The following is a 14,180-nucleotide window of genomic DNA, read 5'->3' as shown; positions in this document are numbered from 1 at the left end:
ATTATGTCAAATCTCTTCTCTTGATGGACATTACTAAGGTATCTTGAAACAACTTCTGAAATCAGTATTTTTTGTACTGTTTCACAATCCCATGAAATACCTACATTGACATAAAAAACAGATATTTTCAGGAGTATTTTCAGGACAGGAGTTGGTCTCTGTCCTTGCATTTACAGTTGTATTTTCAGATGACTTAAACCAGTACAGTTAAATGTCTTCAGCAAATGTATGAGACCAAAGTTCTGCTCTGCCTTCTCTACAGCTGGCTTTAATTCTTTCTGAAGCATCTTCCTGTTCTGCAAATACTTTAATTTGCTATTAAATTTCAACATTGTCATTATCAGAAAGACACTAGATACTAGAAACTAGGTATTGATTTCTGTTTGGACTTTATTTGTTTTTGGTTTCAATAATGTTTTGAGCAAACAACTCAGAGTTGGAAGGAAAAAAAGAAAAGTAGGGCAGGTCTTGGACCTGGGAACATTTCAGTACCCTCCTACCAACAGAACAGATAACTAGGCTATGGAGACGGAGGATGAAGAAAATATAAACTATATAAATTAAATTGTGTTTCTGTTTATACATTCTGCCCTACTGAAAGACTTCAAGCACTGGTAACTCATTTCTTCTGAAAGGAGAAGGAAATTGCCCAGAAACAGCAAGAGTCAAAAGCTGGATCATTTTATACTGCCTCACAACAAGTTGCTGAGTGATTTTAAATTACTAGGTCACCGTCTCAGATTGAAGTGTTCCAAGAATCCTGGCCTTTTGTTTAGAAAAAGAATTAAAATCCCAGAGAATTATTAAATCTCAGGAACCTTAAGAGTAGATAAACCACAGCATGAAAACTACAGAAAGCTGGCTAAAAACAGTGTGAATATCACAGAATCACAGAATCACAGAATTGCCTAGGTTGGAAGAGACCTCAAGATCATCGAGTCCAACCTTTGACCTAACACTAACCAGTCCTCCACTAAACCATACCACTAAGTTCAACATCTAAATGTCTTTTAAAGACCTTCAGGGATGCTGACTCCACCACTTCACTGGGCAGCTTATTCCAATGCCTAACAACCTTTTCAGTAAAGAAGTTCTTCCTAATACCCAACCTAAAACATCCCTGGAGCAACTTTATCCCATTCTCCCTCGTCCAGGCACATGGGAGAATAGACCAACCGCCACCTCACTACAGCCTCCTTTAAGGTACCTGTAGAGAGCGATAAGGTCGCCCCTGAGCCTCCTCTTCTCCAGGCTGAACAATCCCATCTCCCTCAGCCACTCCTCATAAGACTTGTTCTCCAGGCCCCTCACCAGCTTTGTCGCCCTTCTCTGGACTCGCTCGAGCACCTCGATGTCCTTCTTGTATGAAACACTAGGACTTACTGGTATTGTATCTGTAGGTGCCTGCATGCAATCTGTTATAATCTAGGTTTCTTTTGAAGACCTTTAGTTACTTACATTTGTCTAAAAAGAAAATAACGTATCATTTTTAGGGTGTGTTTAGGAAAACATCTTTTTACTTGCAGCATAATTCAGCCACAGTACAAACGAAAGAACATGAGTAACAATCACTGTCTAATAATAGTGATTGAAATCAGTAGCAAGTAATGTGTTGATATTTCAAGTTTATTAATTCAATTGATTCTATTTTGCCATTTGATGAATGGGCTTTTCAATTTATACAGTTTGTTGCTCCAAAAAGAACTGTTTGTTATATGTAGCGTTGGCCTAAACAGCTTTGGAAGAAAAGAAATCTAGATTATTCACAACATGAATTACAGTTTCTTTTTGTCTTGGTTGTAAAGTACATAGCAGGAAGTGGCTGAAGTATCTAATCTTTGTTAGCAGCAGCAATAAAGTTATCCAGGCTCCAGAGTTAATCTCTTTTTTGCAGACCTCTCTCCAGTCATCATTGTCATGCTACAGACACCTGTCCTGACCTTCTCCCCCCCTCCCCAGGCTGTTTGCTAGTCTGTGCGGAAACATTTAGGAACATTTGCAGCTACTGAACCTGAATTCCAGTTGGGATCCTTTACAATTGCAACATGCTCAACCCACCAATTATCTAGTGCAGATCACGAAGTAAAGAAGGAATCAAAACTTGTTTTAACTTTCAGGAAAAAAACACATGGAGAGCTAACACTCTGGGCCTGCCAGTCTTACAGTAGCAACCCTCTATGGCTGCTCACAGCATGACATGCTAATGATGGTGTCAGTGTTAGGGTGAAGTAATTTCAGTTTTTTCCCACTCCTGTGGGTCAGTGTACATGAAATTTGTATATGGGAACAAGAAGACGTCACCTAATCCTCCTCGAGTTAAGACAAACCATCATCTTAGTTATGAACAGTAGAAACTTAGATTGTCACATATGCAAATATACTCTGGCTTTTTCTGTCACCTCTTATTTAGCCCTTTCTTCATTTCCATGCACCAGACAGGAGAAATTAACTTGCAGATTTCCACAGACAAAGTACATGACAAACTCATTTGGGGCAATAATGAAGTTTGACTGAAGAACGGTAGAAACAGTAAACCTTTTGATTTTTTTCCCCATTCCTTGCAATATGTTGGGCTTTTTCATCAAAGAACATAGCTTAAAACTGGATTAAAAACAGAGGAAACATTCTGAATTAAGAAGGGACAATATTCAGTGGCAAAATATTCCTTGTAAGAAGTTTGTATGGGCTAATCCTTCTTTCCAATAAATCTTAAAAACATTTTTAATATGAATCTCTGTTTTCAGTGAGCTGTTGGCAAAATCACAATGCTCAAGCTGTGCCTCGTGCCACAAGAGTGAGCAGTAAAGTTAACTGCTGGACACAGTATATTCAGTATAGGTTTATGGTTTAATTGTCTTTATTATTTTAGTAAATATTTTCTACTTTCTACTTTTCTACTTTCAGGTACTTGCTTACCTCAATATAATGAGTCAGAGCTCTTTGACAGCCATTCTGTGAGCCATATTAATGACCAGAACCTCCACTAAACTGTGCACCTTGCAGAGACCCCTCACCTGCTTCACTGTCATGACCTCTTGTCACTCCATATCAGCACCAGCCACAAGATCACTGCACAAAATAGCTGAAGAGAGATCATGAGTACACAGTTCTTCAACTCTCTTATAGCAGTGTTGAGGACCAAACTGCAGAAGTAAGGTTAAAGGTCTATCCACAAGCACCACAGCCATAGCACTTCCATGAAGAAGAACCCACACTGGAGCTGGAAATATTATCCTTAGCAAAATTTTGGTTACAGTCACAAAAAAAAGGGATTCTCGCACCTTCTTTCAGTGAGTGTGTTGAGTGTTGCAGGATTTTTGCTATGACCAAGAACTTTGCCTTCTTTTTGGTCACTGTTTACCCAAAACATACATATTGAGAAGTAAATTCAGAACTAAAATTTGTCTTCCATGTAGTTTCTACTTACCATAATCAAAAAATATATAACTAGTTAGAAATACATGCCTTTTTGTTCCTGAAATACATGCATTCTGATATTTTCAGCTGCTTGGTACTACTACTACCACTGAAATACCAACAATACGTAGTAGAAGAGGAAAAAGCGTTTGATAGTTGATAGATTATACCAATAAAAATAAAGATAAATATTCTTTGAAATTTTCCAGTTTTGAATGAAAACACACTCGCCATAGTTGCAGAAACTAAATGAAGACCCAGAAAAGTAGGTAGGCTGGTTACCATTTCCATCACTAAAAAAATGGTTGATTAGATTTTTGTATTAGTGCTGATATAAAAACATATCTTATCTTGGCCTTTACATAATAAATAATAAAGTGAGAAAGGAAATATGCAGTTGACTGTTTACGAACACAGAAAAATATTCAAGATACATATAACTGCAGAAAAGCTAATCACTCACGACAAAGTTTATTTGCCATTTCAGCACTGTCTTGCATGATGTTCACCCAAAGAAGTGAGCTGATGTTATACAGAATGCAATGACAGCAACACACACAGAAATGGAAGGAAGCCAAAAACAAGATAAGTCCTCTGGATGTTTCATTCACTAACATTCGGCTATAAAATGTTCTTTGAAAACAGTTTCAAAACAACACTGAGCCATTTCTAGCAGCCGTTGTGGAAAGAGGTATATGATCAACAGAGAAACAGAATAAGTACATCTGTTCTAATGTCTTCTACAGCTGAGACATTTCTGTGTTTTTCATCCAAGAGTTTGTCTTTCATCTAAGAAAAATCTTTACTGTTATAGAGTATGTGATTGTTTTGCCACTTAGCAAGACAGAAATGACACTACTTCACTTGGTTAAGCCCATGAAGGACTCTCTCCTAAACCTGTCAGGCCTGACTGCCCCAGACCTGCAAGGTCTTCTGGAACAAGGACAACGTGTTCACTGAGCCCTGGAGCAACCCACTGTCATGTTAGACATTGAGTTAAATGTCAGAGAGGCAGTGGGCATTGTTCTTCATGCCAGTGTCTTCAGATAATCACATTAGATCATTTTCATTTCTTTCCAAAGATCACCCCAAGGCTACTAATATAACCTGATTCTGTATTCACCAGTCAGCAGACCTGTGAGCACTGCACCAAGAGTGTGCTCTTTGTGGCATATGTGTACAGAGGAGAATCTATCAGATATATGACAGACAAGCATTCATGGATACTCAAAAGTGCAGTTACAATGCAAAATACCTAAATTCTGCTCAGGTTTCATGCTGGATACATACCTGAGGTTCCTTCCTTATGTAGTCCTGTGTTATTATTCTTACAGGGAAAATATCTTATTAAAAATGAGAGGTGTGCTGTAAGGCAACTGCTTAGTAAGCTTGCTTTATATTGCATACAGTTTGACAGGATATAGAAGGATCAAGAGCTGACCAGTTTCTTCACACTTAAAAGTGGGTAACAAAATAGGAAACCTCTTAGGCAAAACCAGACAACTTTCCACACCAATAGAAGTGCAAGTTTGCACCATGTATTTTCGTGAGGAACTAATTTTGAAGAGTATAATAGTCCTAACCCTTTCACCTCCAGCAGTGTTAAACTCTGAGATGCAGTCAGATGTATTAGCCAGCACTGGCAAATACTGTGAACATTTGAGGACACACTGCTAAGAAATTTTTGAGGAGAGACAACAGAACACACATTCCAGCAGCAGCCAGCCTAGACAGTTCTGTCCCAGCTTACTCTGTGCTTGAGTGACTCATAAATCCAGTGAAACCATAGCAATAAAAACATAACAAAGAGCATAGAAGGCACTGTAAAGGTGGGTCACAGGAAAACAGTATTTGTTTGGAGAGGTGAGAACTTCTTATATGGTAAAATGGATTTCTGTAGTGGGAAAAAAAATTATGAGACAAACTTGTCAGGGAATTAGACAGAGTGGACTATTGGAGTGGCTAATCAGTAGGCAGCAAAGGAATTGGCTACATGAAAACTAGCCATGATGGAGATGTGTCTTTAGGAGGATTCCACAGGAATCACTGAGGCAACAAGTTATTCAAAACCTTCATCAATAGCCTAGAAAAGACAGGGGAAAAAAATAAATTAAAAAAAAAAAAGTAATCTCTAAATAACCTATTAAACTCTTTGAAGTAATAAAATGCCATCTCACTGTCAAAGAACATGGGAAAGATCACACAAAGCTGTAAATGGGCTAAAGAAAAGTCAATGAACTTCAATCTGAATAAAGTATCTAGGCAAAAATAACCTAAGTCGTACTGAATCCAAACTCATGTTGAACCCTGAAGTGGCAGTCCTGGCACAGAAAGGAGATGGTGAGGTCACTGATGGCATTCCCTGAAAACACCAACTCAGCAGGCAGAAGCACCCAAAACAGTCCATAAAATGCCTCTTCTAAGTAACTTAGCAGTGTATGCAGCTGTGGATTCTCTTCCATTACTTTTTTTTTTTTTTTTTCCAGTTAATATTCAAGGTCTCTATTTAGCCTTCCCATATCCAATATTATAATAGTTATGTAATATATTTCTTTTTTATATCCATTATGCTTCAACATTTTAATGCTCAGTATCACTATATTGCATAAGACTTGGCTTCACCTTAATATAATGTCAGATTTTGTAAGCTTCCTTTCAAAAGAACAAGAAACATTCCCTTTAAAATATTGTATTTGGTGGTTTGGCCTTGAAAAATGTACATGATTGACAAGTTCAAAGGCATCAGTCAGATGCACAGTGCTATTGTCTAGTGGGGGAGAAGAGAAACTGAATAACACCTGTCCTGTTTGTTGTTGTTGATGTTGTTGTTTTCTGTAAACTTAATTCCATTCAAAAGAGCTTTCTTCCACACATTAATGAAAGCTATCTTAACAAGTATCCATGCCATTCCATTATACCAGATAATTGTAGCATTTTTTCTGAATTGACATGGGGACTACTTCTTAGTGTTTTGTTGTTTTTTGTTGTCGTTGTTGTTTTTAATTTGTTTGTTTGTTTGTTTTTATCTTAGACTCTGATTTTATTTTTTTAATCAAACCAGTTGATTGTGGATGAGCAACAGGGATTTCCTATTCAGTGTTCTAGAACTGGTAGACTTTAATATTGTATCCGACCAGCTAGCAAAGTGCAGAAGACTTTCTATACTTTCAGATCAGAAGCCAAGCCCTTTAAAACAAAAATCCACAGTGCTCATTAAGGTTTTGAGGGATGTCAGAACAGCACTAACATTCTCAAAGGTAAGGGTCATTGTGCTGCCCTTTCTGGCACATACGTGAGGTATACCATTCCTTTCTCATTATGACTCTGGATACAACTGTAAATTAGAGCAACTTAAATAGCTGAATCCCATTATTTGAGTTCAATCCACTGCTTGATTATACTGCTTTTTCATTATATAGTTATATTCTTTACATAAATTCTGCTTTTTTTAAATCAAAGTGTAAAATATATATACATTTTTGATATGCTTATTAGATCTAATTTCTTCAAGAAAGGACTAGTGTTTTTCCTTCTGAATAGATAAGCTGGGGAGGTTTAAGCTGATCCAGATGAGCAGGAGTGAGTACTTCCTATGAAGTACAAAAGTACAAACCTTTACCTTGCAACAGGTAATGAACCCAGCTGAGCTACAGCCCACTTAACTCCACTTCCCTGTCAATCCTTTCAATATTTGCAAATTCTGTGGCAGAGCAGCTTTCATCTTACTCTGTACTTGTACTTCACATAGTGTAAGAAGTTTGTGCTCCACTACAAGGGTCACAGATATTGCAGTAAAGTGAGTTTGCAGCAGTTGTCACCATCAATAAATGGAGGTGTGTTTTTTCTTTCTACTACTTTCTACAAGCTTATTTGATCCCCTGAAATGCTCCTTAAAAACATGAGTAGGGTTGTCTATTTTTTCTCAACTCTTTCTCTCAACCTTGAGTGCTTTCTGCTTTGGCTGCTAACAAATCACCATTCTTGACCAGAAAGGTCTGCATGTTTTTTGACAACAGTAAGCTAAAGTTTGTGTTTCCATTTCGTTGAGTTTAAGACACTGAAGAAAAGTAATCTGCAGTGTGCAGGAAGTGGGAAAAAGAGAGAGAAAATGCTAAGAACTGCCTTTTTTCTCCTACTCTTTCTTTGCAAACAATATCTGATAAGGTCTGGAGTTTCTGAACACCTACTGCACCACAGATTTCAGCTCATGGAAAATTTTGTGGGTTCTGTTGTCATAAATTTCATGTAGCCATATGTACAGAGAAGCTTGTTACAGGTATGTTTAGAGGAGTAACATTTGCATTAAAAATGCCACAAGGGAAGCATGCATTGGCAGTACCAAAAAGTGTATGAAGTCTGTGTTACAAACATGCATAAGCTAAATAATTCTACCAAATTTCTGTTCTAATATCTGTCCCATCCTGATTCAGTAGGATCCTATATTTCAGCTTATAAATTATAATTAGAGAAAAAAAATGTTTTGTTTTTGTTTGATTGTTTGTTTATAAGGTAGTGTAACTACTGATAGCTTAGTTTTTACTAGTCTTTTTTTTTTAAAAAAAGAACATTTTGATTGTGTTGCAATAATTACCCCAACAAGAGGTATACTTTCAACAAGCAGAGAGCGAGTCTCTGCCAGCTATGATATGATACACTGAAAATTCCAGATTTTTGACAATTTAAAGAAGGTACACATCCAAGCTTGAAACATTTTCAGAGCTCACCTGACCTTTCCATGGCCTTACAGTCTGTTAAGATTTCACACGAGGTCACCAAGCTATGTGCCTCATCCTGAGGAGAAATATCTTGAGCAACCCAGAAGTCGCGTTAAAATCGTGGCCAAGAATAATGAGGAGAGTGGGGACACTAAAGAATCTTTATGGTAATTGGGCTACTATCACCTACTTTAAAAAAGGAGACTGTTCCAAACTGAGAGAAGCTCCAACACTTTCAAACTCATCTGAACTATCACATGTACCAGTCTGTGACATTTTAGTAAAGTATAAAAATGTAACATTGCTAGCTAATGACGGTGTGTCAGTTTATGCAATTTCTGAAGTTCAGAGCATTGAGCAACAAAGTAAAGCAATGGACATTACTGAGCCTTGATTTTGTCAAGCTTCTTGTAAGGGCACTGAATTCCAATCAAGATGAAAAATGCAGTTAGTTTTGGTATGAAGGTGTTAAGTGTTTCTGGTCTCTGAAAAGTTTCATCTTCCAGTTTCTCTTTGCACACACACCAGAAACAAGAGTAGATTTCCAGAAACCTACAAAATATTGAGACTCTGAAGAAAACCTTACATATTTCTAGATTCATGACAAAACTACTAAGAGGTGCTAACACGTGTGCTTGTAACTACTGTCAGTATAAACACAACAGGTGTTTCCAGAAGATTTCTGACCTGTCACTGAGTCATGACATGTCTTATAAGCCACCAAGTGGATATGTTCACATCAATATTCTTATTGATAAACATTGTAAGATTTTATTTTTTTTTCCAAATTTATTTATAAACATTTTGGATCTCCTTCTACTTCTCCTACTACTACTGCCAAAATTTCAGCCAAACACGACCAAGAACAAGAACAATAAGAACAAGGAAACAGACAGACTGAAGTTGGCTTTATGAAGATAGCATGACACAGTTTCCACACAGCAACAAAAACATCCTTAGTAGAGCTCAGGACTGCTGAAAGACTCACCAGGACGACAGAGTCCCCAGTTTTGCTGCCCTCAGAGTCCTTCACACCACCTCTTATCTCCTCACTGCCTTTCATAAAACTCCCATATGTTAGTTGTCCCTAACAGCCATCCTCCTGCTACCTTTTCATAGTTCATTTTCCTTAATTTGCTGAGAAGCTGGAGTAGGTTTTTGTCTCAAAGACTTTGAAAATGGCTGAGAATCCATACTTATGCAAACGAGGGAAAAAAAATAACTGCCGTAGTTTCTAGAAGTTTGAACCCTATGTTGAAATAGCACAATCAAAAATTGTTATTATGCTTAAACAGTGTAATTTTTAATCTTCATGCTTCAGCAGTTATTTTGGGATTCTAATTCAGCTGGGTTTTTCTTTACTTTTTTAGTTCATTTTATACACAAACAGTCATGTGTGTGCATATTTTTGGTATTCTCTATTAGGTATTCCCTGTGTCTAGAGATTCTTCATACTAGCTGCCTTCACATATATTCAACTACACAAAACACACTGACCTAGAGGAACAAATCTGTTTTGTTTTGCTTTGCTCTGGTAATTTTCTTTTTACACATAGTCTATGGAAAGGAATGGTAAGTCAAAATTATTACATGGACTGATGAATATTTTTCAAAAAGCAGGGTTTATAACCAGTTTCAATCTAGGAAGTTAGATTCATCATAATTAATTTCCCTGAGAAAACTTTGTTCACTCTGACTTATTTTTATGTCCATATTATTAACAAGTATTAATACTACTAACAAGCTTTGAAGTTCAGAAGTTCCTCACCAACCTTTCCAACAGATATTTTACACAGTTTAAGGAAAAGCCATTTACAACATGCAATAAATCGAACGTTTCCTTGCAGGCAATGCAAAAAAAAAAAAAAAAAAACATTATGCTTCAACTTCGTGCTGTCAGCAGATCATGTTGTCTTGAGAGTTTTTTCATTCAGTAGAGCTAAAGCATATTTCATGTACAAGCATGTGCTGTTGTTATCACAGCATTTACTAAGGCTGAGGTGTGGGTTTCAAATTATGACCCTGATATCATGCTTGGCTCAAAATGGTAACACGTGCCTATATGAGATTACTGGTACACTTACAAAGCACACTGTTGGTCTGCAGCAGAGTCTTAATTAAGCTCTCAACCCAGGAGCACACCAACATAGGGAGAAAGTTCACTTCAGACCATGGGAACATTTTGTTTTATCCGTGTTAGGACTGCCTTTTGGAGCAAAGCTCCAGCCAGTCTTCACACAACACTCAGAGGCACCCAGGAGCATTAACCTTTTGTGGACTGTAAACACAAACTGTGTACACATCTCTTCCAAAGTACTCATTTGGCACACAGGCTGGAAAATGCCATTGTGTTTAAATCATTGGCACTGATCTCATACAAGCTGGGTATATACTGTCAATTTAGGTTAATTCATCTCCTGATTGATTTGTGCATTTCACCTTCATGATATTTTGCTTACATTCATGTTGTTAAATATGAAATACTTCTTTTTATAGGTAGTCAGTTCAGGACACAAAGGCTCTCTGAGAAGCAGAAACAAAATCTTATGAAGAGTGATTAATTCTGAAGACAGCTTTATATCTTAATATTTGTCTTGGAGGCTCACCTACTGAAATTATTTTCCACTTGATTATTTGATTAACATGCAACACTTTATGTAAGCACAGAACATAGCTGTTCTTGTACACAAACAAGAGCCAATAGTAATAGTGAGCGAACAAAGTAATAATTGGAAATATTCTCCTTCTGCTGAAGAACTTAGCTGAATTTACTGGACTCAAAACCAGGGTTATATTCAGACTGTATGATGAAGTCATTCAACTCCAAAGTAAAAAGTTAAAGATATTTGGAATTTTAGGTATGTAGAAGTAGTAAACATCCATAAATATTCATTGTCTTTCTTTGAAATGGCAAATTACCAGCTCCTCTAAAAAGTTGGGATATAGATATCTGTAATTACAGAATTGAAATGTGAGAACAGAAAACCTCGCAGATACCTGGAAAATTGACGTGAATGTCTACAGTAACTTTCTTGCTGTAAAATGGAGACCACAGGATTCAAACTGGTAGGAGTATGAGTCTCTATGTGATAACAGACACTCAGATGGAAAATGCTATGTAATTGTTAATTGTTATTGGTAGGATTACATAGCTCAGAACAGCACTTCAGCAATCCCATGGCATTTAGCTGCATGTCCTGCAAAGTATGCCTAACTGAAATGTTTCCCACTCTTTTAAAAATATGCCCAGTGCCTGCAAAACCAAACACTGTGATGGAATATTTTATTTCAATCTGACAGGAAAACAGAAGGCTTAAGCTGTATGAAGTAAGACACAGATAAAACATGAAGCAACTAAAGTTTTGAAGACCATCAAAACATAATGAAGTTTTTTGAGGGAAAAAAGAAGGGCAAGCATGGAAAAGGGGGAAAAGTGACAAAAAAAAAAAAAAAAAAAAAAAAAAGATTGTTGGTCTAGTCTTTTTTATATATGACCTTAGCATTAATGAGATTTGCACATGAAACTTTGTTCCATATTTGCAATCAGCTTTCTCAATTAAAATTATCCACCCTTTGAATTTGCATATGTTTATCCATAGGTACACTCAAAGTTTGCATCAGTGTCTGAATCCATGGTTTAGGATCTTAAAGTTCAAAACACCAAGAACTTTTTCTACCAGGAGAAGAACTGAATGATGAAACAAGACATTGTTGCAATCTTATTTGTTTTAAAAAGAAGCTGTATTATGTATCATATTTATTGGGAATCCAAAAATAAAAGGCAGTTTCTTTGTTCAGAATCCCAAGTGCCTTTTTGGCAGGTAAAACCACAACACTTTCAGCTTTTACTTACTGGCTTCTTTTTCTTTGCACACTCGTGGTGTTCCTGCATCTCTTGGCAGTGCTTGTCTCTCTCAGACCCATACAAACACACATAAACATATATATATATATATACATGTACCTACACACAAGCTTTGTCTGCCAATGTCAAATGTTTTCACTCAGATGCAAAACCTTGCAGCTGCTCAAATGAATTCCCTCCCCATCCTCCTCACAGTCTGTGTACAAGACACTTGCTTGGGCTGTTGCAGACAATTATTTCAGGAAGGAGCTTGGTTTGTCACCAGGGCTCAGAAGTAGGACAGGTAATGCAAGGTGGCAGAGACACCTCTGCAATGTATTAGAAGCATGGTATGAATATGAGGTGAGGAGAGGGCACTTCTGGGCAGAATTTCCTTAGGACAGCAAGGAGTGTGGGAGGGAATGAAGACCAGGCCCAGTCCTGCTCTCTGCACCAGTGGGCCTTGCCTGGCAAGCAACACAGAGGTGTAACAAGTATGTGATATATGTACATATCTCACGCACATTCTTTCATTCAAGTTTTATTCTACTGATTTTTTTCAAATTATGTATACAGTTCTTGGGGAAAAAAAAATAATAATCTGATGCCTCCTTTGCTGTTTGTTTGTTTGTTTGTTTTTATGCTGTGGAATAAGCAAAGTATGTTTACCATACATGTGTTTCATTTGCAACTTAAGTATAATTACGCCATCTCTATTTGCTCTTGTTGTTCTGTGTATTATTGGAGCATGTGGTGTATGTGCATGCATATTGGATATATAAACCTGTTGCAATTAGATTGTAAACCTGTAAACACAGGATATAAAGTTTGAATGAAGCTACCATAGCAAACACCAGCTGGAAATCAATATGACTCCTGGACAGCTCTTGCTATGTGCTGCAAGCTATTCTGTTCTGAACATCAAGACACCTTCTGAACAATGAAGCAACTCCAAATCCAGTCAGGCTTCTGAGTGTAACTGAAAAGTTATGCAGAACTGCTGTTTATTAGCAATACTTTGTTATGGCAACAGCTTGAATTGAAGCAGCACTTTATGGCCAGACATATTGCACTGGACTTCATAGACTTGTTTGCTGTAATCACAACTTTAATGCTACCGACTACCAGTTAAGCTTAACATTGCTTACAAAGCTACTTATTTTCTTCTCAAAAGAAAAAGAAAGGAGGAAAGAGATAAAGAGAGAAAAAAATGAAGTATTATTTGGCTTGTCTAATGTAACGACACAACTGCTGTAACACAAGTGCCAACTCAGAATACATCTGAAGGGAAGAATTAAAAGCCACACACTGCAACCAATTTCTTTAAGTATATATAATTTATTTTTCTTTATATATATATGTATGTATATATATATATGTATATATATATATGTTTATATATATATATATAATTATTATATATTATTATTATTTTATATATTATAAATATTTATATATATTATATATATTTATATATAATATATATATTTTATATTTTATATATTTTATTTTATATATATTATATATATATTTTTAATATATATAATATATATATTTTTATAAATATAAAGTATATATACTTTATATATATGTATATACATATATATAAAGAAAAAGAAAATGATCTCACTGTATTCTTATTCTCATTCTGTGATACAGCCTTAGTTTTATGAAGATGGTTACCAAAGACAAAAGAAAAATACCTTTAACACTGGCACATTTAACAAGACAGATTTCCAAAGAGAGGCCAGGTGAATAGGATATAGTCGCTCCAGTGGCACCTCTTTTCTCCCATGCATGGCAACCACTCCACAGCACAGGACAGAAAAGAGGCTGAACTGCTGCAAAACCACCATTACAGCTGCACTTGCATTCCTGTTGATCCCAGCCTCAGCTATGTCCCTTTAGTGCCAGGGAGCCACACATGTGCTGTACAGCTCACCAAACAAGATGGATTGAATACCCTACCCAAGAGACAGGACAGCAATCAAACAGGTGCAAAGAACGATTTTTAACTTGCATTCCTAAGAATTAATTACAATTAATTAATTAACTGCAATGTTCAGATAACTGGTTATTAAGCACTGAAAGCTGTTGAGGCTGGGCAATAATGTGATCCCCACAATACAAAACCAGCAGTTGACCATATGCAGCAATCTACATCTGCTGACTCCTACATTACCTGTGCTGCTGCAGAAAGTTGG

The sequence above is a fragment of the Anas acuta genome, chromosome Z, assembly GCF_963932015.1.
Source record: "Anas acuta chromosome Z, bAnaAcu1.1, whole genome shotgun sequence".
Lineage (NCBI taxonomy): Eukaryota > Metazoa > Chordata > Aves > Anseriformes > Anatidae > Anas > Anas acuta.
The sequence above is the reverse complement of the archived record's forward strand: the minus strand, read 5'-3'. Positions refer to the sequence as shown.